The following is a 6,000-nucleotide window of genomic DNA, read 5'->3' on the forward strand; positions in this document are numbered from 1 at the left end:
AGCATAACCAGCCTCGGGCTCTTCGAGCTGGTCCTGGTTCTAAAAATCCGGGGGGAAAAATGACAGGGGATCCCCCGTATTTTTAAAACCAGCACCGGGCTCTGCACCTGGTGCTGGTGCAAAAAATACGGGGGACAAAAAGCGTAGGGGTCCCCCGTATTTTTTACACCAGCATCGGGCTCCACTAGCTGGACAGATAATGCCACAGCCGGGGGTCACTTTTATACAGCGCCCTGCGGCCGTGGCATTAAATACCCAACTAGTCACCCCTGGCCGGGGTACCCTGGGGGAGTGGGGACCCCTTCAATCAAGGGGTCCCCCCCCAGCCACCCAAGGGCCAGGGGTGAAGCCCGAGGCTGTCCCCCCCCCATCCAAGGGCTGCGGATGGGGGACTGATAGCCTTGAGAAAAGTGTAAGAATATTGTTTTTTCCAGTAGTACTACAAGTCCCAGCATGCGGGAGAAAAACGGGCCTGCTGGTACCTGTAGTTCTACTGAAAAAAAAATACCCAAATAAAAATAGGACACGCACACCGTGATAGTAAAACTTTATTACACACGTCGACACATACATACTGTCAAAGTCGAAAAATATTGTGATTCACAATGCCTTGTACTAACCCCAATGCACATGCCCGCTGCTCGTGCACCCACTCCCCCGTGCGTACGCATCCCCTCAGGTTGCGTGAGGGACGCTCCGACGTCTCCTGCGCATGGAGATGTGTATTTACGGCGGAGTTTGTGAGCATCTAGCGAGCGACTCGATCGCAATATATTTAACCTAAATAGTGTGTTTTATAGATAGTATTTCCCTTAACAATGTCAGAAAGTATGTTTAGTGTAAACTGTTCTTTGACAGAGAAATTCCTCTTTGCATGTTATGAAGGGTCAGACAAAGGTAGAACGGTGATGTCTAGTATCCAACTGTAGAGTATTTTAAATGTAACATTTCGGTGTTGGTTAGGAAGAGATTGTTCGCTCCTGCGTATAGTTATGTTTAAAAGTACTTTCTAAACATTCACTGTATTTACTGTTCATTATCCATGCGGTGGGAATCCTGAGGATACCTCCCACCTGAGCAGTTGGAAACAGACACAGCCCACTTGTTCGAACCCACCTATGACCTTTTGTTATAATGCAGAGACACATTCTTGTGTCCAATGAACTATGAGATTGTAGGGCCCATTGTATTGTACTGTATGATGTGTATATAAAGGCCACCCTAGCCGGACCAGCACTCTCTCCCTCTCTCATCAACATTTATCTACCTGATAATTGGAGGACTGGATCCGGGTTGCGCAAGCGAATCATTCCCACGTGTGTAAGTTTCTCTGTAGCCATTGTGTTATTCATTTTGTTATTCTTTATGTACGCCATTCGTTCTCATTTTGTTATCCTTTAAGTGTTTGCCATTTTATTCTCTTTAGTGTTTATTCTGTTTGCTATCGTTCGCTATTGTTCACATTTATTTCTTGTTATTCTGTTTAGGTATTGATGTTAGGTCTGTAGTGTATAAGCTGTAACTGTTTTTCCCCTTTTTATACTAAATTATCTTCTACGAAGGTGTTGGAACCTTACCAGGTCTTGTGTGTTTCACCAGTTATTATATAGGGTTTCTGAGCGTCTCAATCGCTCAAACAGCTTTCATATTATCAGGGTCAATAAGCGTTACATTGTGGTAATATTACAGTACTAAGGTTTACAGTATAAGCATACCCTTACAGTGTGTTGTTAAACAAGGTTTACAGTGTGTCATTCAGTGAGCGTCAACGCCGCTCGTGTCTCACTCTCACGGCACAGCGTCCGCTACGCCAACAGCGTAGCAGTACGGTACTCGGACCGCCTATAGCATGCTCGATACCAAGTGTAAGCCCGACAGCGTACGTGCCGCTCGTGCGTCGCGCCCACAGTTAAGCGTCTGCTACGCTAAGTGCGTACCCTTACGGTACTCCGTGCGCCGATTGCGTACTAGTCCATAATAAGTATATAGCTTATGTTCAAAGGTAAATATTTGACTCTATTAATACTTACCTATGTTCACACGCCGACCTCTGTCCACTTGTCCAAGTAGAATCCACATGTACCTGTGAATAAAATTATACTCACCTCAATCCAGTGTCCAGGTTATAATCCACGTACTTGGTAAAAAAAAACAAAAAAAAAAACGAACACCCGGACCAAACGGACTGAAAGGGGTCCCATGTTTACACATGGGACCCCTTTCCCCGAATGCCGTACCCCACGTGACTGCTGTCACAGAAGGTCCCTTCAGCCAATCAGGAAGCGCTACTTCGTGGCACTCACCTGATTGGCTGTATGCGCGTCTGCTGTCAGACAGCGCATCGCACAGCTCCCTCCATTAGTTTCAATGGTGGGAACTTTGCGGGTAGCGGTGGGGTTACCCTCACCGCTGACGCAAAGTTCCCACCATTGAATATAATGGAGAGGCTTTGCGATGCGCTGTCTGACAGCTCAGACGCGCATACAGCCAATCAGCAGAGTGCCAGGACATTGCGCTCGCTGATTGGCTGAAGAGACCTTTCTGTGACAGCAGTCACGGGGGGTCTCTGCATTCGGGGAAAGGGGTCCCATGTGTAAACATGGGACCCCTTTCAGTCCGTTTGGTTCGGGTGTTCGTTTTTTTGTTGTTGCCAAGTACGAGGATTATTTTAAAAGATCCGGACACTGGATTGAGGCGAGTATAATTTTTTTCACAGGTACCCCGGATTCTTCAGTGACGAGGGGGGCGTGGCAGTCGGCGGGTCAACATAGGTAAGTATGTATGTGTCGGCATGTATGAAATAAAGTTTTACTTTCACGGTGTGTGTCTCCTGTTTTTATTTGGGCATTTTTGTCCAGTAGAACTACAGGTACCAATGGGCCCGTTTTTCTCCCGCATGCTGGTACTTGTGGTTCTCCAAGTACCAGCTTGCGGGGGAGGCTTGCTGGGACTTGTAGTACTACTGGAAAAAACAATATTCTTTCAAATTTCTCAAGGCTATCAGCCCCCCATCCGCAGCCCTTGGATGGGGGGGGGGGGGGCAGCCTTGGGCTTCACCCCTGGCCCTTGGGTGGCTGGGGGGGGACCCCTTGATTGAAGGGGTCCCCACTCCCCCAGGGTACCCCGGCCAGGGGTGACTAGTTGGATATTTAATGCCATGGCCGCTGTATAAAAGTGACCCCCGGCTGTGGCATTATCTGTCCAGCTAGTGGAGCCCGATGCTGGTGTAAAAAATACGGGGGACCCCTACTCTTTTTGTCCCCCGTATTTTTTGCACCAGCACCAGGCGCAGAGCCCGGTGCTGGTTTTAAAAATACGGGGGATCCCCTGTCATTTTCCCCCCCGGATTTTTAGAACCAGGACCGGCTCGAAGAGCCCGAGGCTGGTTATGCTTTGGAGGGGGGACCCCATGCAATTTTTTTTCGGGTTTTTTACCGTTTTTTCACGTTTTTAAAAAATCGGATCAAAATCCGTCAAATCGGACGTTTCTCGACAGCGGGACTGTCGAATCCGTTTTTATTGAATATGGTAAATTTCGGCACCCACTTGCCGGAATTCGACGGTCGAATTGTGTCGAATTAAAAAACGGGCGAAAAAATAAGATTTTACTTACCGATAAATCTATTTCTCGGAGTCCGTAGTGGATGCTGGGGTTCCTGAAAGGACCATGGGGAATAGCGGCTCCGCAGGAGACAGGGCACAAAAAGTAAAGCTTTTTCCGATCAGGTGGTGTGCACTGGCTCCTCCCCCTATGACCCTCCTCCAGACTCCAGTTAGGTACTGTGCCCGGACGAGCGTACACAATAAGGAAGGATTTTGAATCCCGGGTAAGACTCATACCAGCCACACCAATCACACCGTACAACTTGTGATCTAAACCCAGTTAACAGTATGATAACAGCGGAGCCTCTGAAAGATGGCTTCCTTCAACAATAACCCGAATTAGTTAACAATAACTATGTACAATTTATGCAGATAATCCGCACTTGGGATGGGCGCCCAGCATCCACTACGGACTCCGAGAAATAGATTTATCGGTAAGTAAAATCTTATTTTCTCTATCGTCCTAGTGGATGCTGGGGTTCCTGAAAGGACCATGGGGATTATACCAAAGCTCCCAAACGGGCGGGAGAGTGCGGATGACTCTGCAGCACCGAATGAGAGAACTCCAGGTCCTCCTTAGCCAGAGTATCAAATTTGTAAAATTTTACAAACGTGTTCTCCCCTGACCACGTAGCTGCTCGGCAAAGTTGTAATGCAGAGACCCCTCGGGCAGCCGCCCAAGATGAGCCCACCTTCCTTGTGGAGTGGGCCTTTACAGATTTAGGCTGTGGCAGGCCTGCCACAGAATGTGCAAGTTGGATTGTGCTACAGATCCAACGAGCAATCGTCTGCTTAGACGCAGGAGCACCCATCTTGTTGGGTGCATACAATATAAACAACGAGTCAGATTTTCTGACTCCAGCTGTCCTTGCAATATATATTTTTAATGCTCTGACAACGTCCAGTAACTTGGAGTCCTCCAAGTCACTTGTAGCCGCAGGCACTACAATAGGCTGGTTCAGATGAAATGCTGACACCACCTTAGGGAGAAAATGCGGACGAGTCCGCAGTTCTGCCCTGTCCGAATGGAAAATCAGATATGGGCTTTTGTAAGATAAAGCTGCCAATTCTGACACTCTCCTGGCAGAAGCCAGGGCTAGAAGCATGGTCACTTTCCATGTGAGATATTTCAAATCCACCTTTTTTAGTGGTTCAAACCAATGAGATTTTAGGAAGTCCAAAACCACATTGAGATCCCACGGTGCCACTGGAGGCACCACAGGAGGCTGTATATGCAGCACTCCCTTAACAAAGGTCTGGACTTCAGGGACTGAAGCCAATTCTTTTTGAAAGAAAATCGACAGGGCCGAAATTTGAACCTTAATAGATCCCAATTTGAGACCCATTGACAATCCTGATTGCAGGAAATGTAGGAATCGACCCAGTTGAAATTCCTCCGTCGGAGCACTCCGATCTTCGCACCACGCAACATATTTTCGCCAAATTCGGTGATAATGTTGCACGGTTACTTCCTTCCTTGCTTTAATCAAAGTAGGAATGACTTCTTCCGGCATGCCTTTTTCCTTTAGGATCCGGCGTTCAACCGCCATGCCGTCAAACGCAGCCGCGGTAAGTCTTGAAACAGACAGGGACCCTGCTGAAGCAAGTCCCTCCTTAGAGGTAGAGGCCACGGATCTTCCGTGATCATCTCTTGAAGTTCCGGGTACCAAGTCCTTCTTGGCCAATCCGGAACCACTAGTATCGTTCTTACGCCTCTTTGCCGTATAATTCTCAATACTTTTGGTATGAGAGGCAGAGGAGGAAACACATACACCGACTGGTACACCCAAGGCGTTACCAGCGCGTCCACAGCTATTGCCTGCGGATCTCTTGACCTGGCGCAATACCTGTCCAGTTTTTTGTTGAGGCGAGACGCCATCATGTCCACCATTGGTCTTTCCCAACGGGTTACCAGCATGTGGAAGACTTCTGGATGAAGTCCCCACTCTCCCGGGTGAAGATCGTGTCTGCTGAGGAAGTCTGCTTCCCAGTTGTCCACTCCCGGGATGAACACTGCTGACAGTGCTATCACATGATTCTCTGCCCAGCGAAGAATCCTTGCAGCTTCTGCCATTGCACTCCTGCTTCTTGTGCCGCCCTGTCTGTTCACATGGGCGACTGCCGTGATGTTGTCCGACTGGATCAACACCGGTTTTCCCTGAAGCAGAGGTTCTGCCTGGCTTAGAGCATTGTATATTGCTCTTAGTTCCAGAATGTTTATGTGAAGAGACGTTTCCAGGCTCGTCCATACTCCCTGGAAGTTTCTTCCTTGTGTGACTGCTCCCCAGCCTCTCAGGCTGGCGTCCATGGTCACCAGGATCCAATCCTGTATGCCGAATCTGCGGCCCTCCAATAGATGAGCACTCTGCAACCACCACAGAAGAGACACCCTTGTCC

Source organism: Pseudophryne corroboree, chromosome 2 (assembly GCF_028390025.1).
Source record: "Pseudophryne corroboree isolate aPseCor3 chromosome 2, aPseCor3.hap2, whole genome shotgun sequence".
Lineage (NCBI taxonomy): Eukaryota > Metazoa > Chordata > Amphibia > Anura > Myobatrachidae > Pseudophryne > Pseudophryne corroboree.